Source organism: Octodon degus, unplaced genomic scaffold (assembly GCF_000260255.1).
Source record: "Octodon degus isolate 3935 unplaced genomic scaffold, OctDeg1.0 scaffold00055, whole genome shotgun sequence".
Classification (NCBI taxonomy): domain Eukaryota; kingdom Metazoa; phylum Chordata; class Mammalia; order Rodentia; family Octodontidae; genus Octodon; species Octodon degus.
In genome coordinates, this window is record NW_004524631.1 from 11,968,265 (window position 1) to 11,969,273 (window position 1,009).

Here is a 1,009-nt window from a genome sequence, read left to right on the forward strand (position 1 = left end):
TGCCCAAAACTTTTAAAAAACTAAATGTTCTTTGTTAAAGAATAGATTATAAGAAATATTCCATATGTCCTTATCTTAAAAGCAAGATTCTGATGTACATAAATCTAAATCAAAATTCACAAACTGTGGCTGAAGTCCTTTAAACTTTCAGCCTACTACAACATAAATCCACACTTGTTATGCATAAACAATTCAAAATTAAAGTTTATAATGCAAATATCAAAAAGTTGTAACTACTGCACATCCCTGCTGATGACTCCACTGTTCTTCAACCAGGCACAGCAGACGTGCACAGCTGCCAGACAGCCCGCTTAGAAAATTAAAGCTATCAGAGCTATAAATAAGTAATATGTAACTATGAATACAGCAACACCAAAGCATTAGGGACTTTAAAAGAATGAGTAAGATGTGATATAAACACATCTCAGAGTCCTCTCTGTAAGCCACTTTCCATGGACTTACAAAGTTACAGTTTTATAATTCTTTTTAAAACGAAAATTTTTCTACACTGCTGCATGCAGTAATTTTACTGTACATTCTTGACTACAATGCAATCTTTAAATCCTCTTGCACAGTTTGACATATCAAGAGTTTTCCAGAGTCAGCTTGTTGTATTTTCAGCAGCCTTTAGTGCTTCAGCAGCCTTGCAAGCTCCTTAATGATCGACGATAAAGCTTCTGGGTTAATGCCTTGTTCACAAAGTCATACACAAATGGACAGATTTAGATTCTATATCTAAGCCCGTATTCAAAATTTTTGAAATCTCAAGCAGAACGTCCATGTTCTCCCTCACAGAGCTGAGGTTGGCCTCCGCTGCCTTCCTTGCTGCCCTGCTGCCGCTGCCGCTTGCCACAGTGAGGCCGAGAGGCAGGAGCCGGGCCTACCCGGAACTGGAGCGCCTTCCTCTCCTGGGCAACACCGCCACACGTCCTCACCATCTTCTACATATAACTGTATGGCTTGCCACTGTTAAGTTTCCCAGCTCTTCTCTTTGCTCTCTTTTCATTGT

The 1,009-nt window shown here is 39.8% G+C and overlaps 1 pseudogene; it reads right to left on the reverse strand.

Annotated features, from left to right (window-relative positions):
* Window positions 1–525: 525 nt before the first annotated feature.
* LOC101592812 overlaps window positions 526–1,009 on the reverse strand; it is a 34,213-nt pseudogene continuing 33,729 nt past the window's right edge.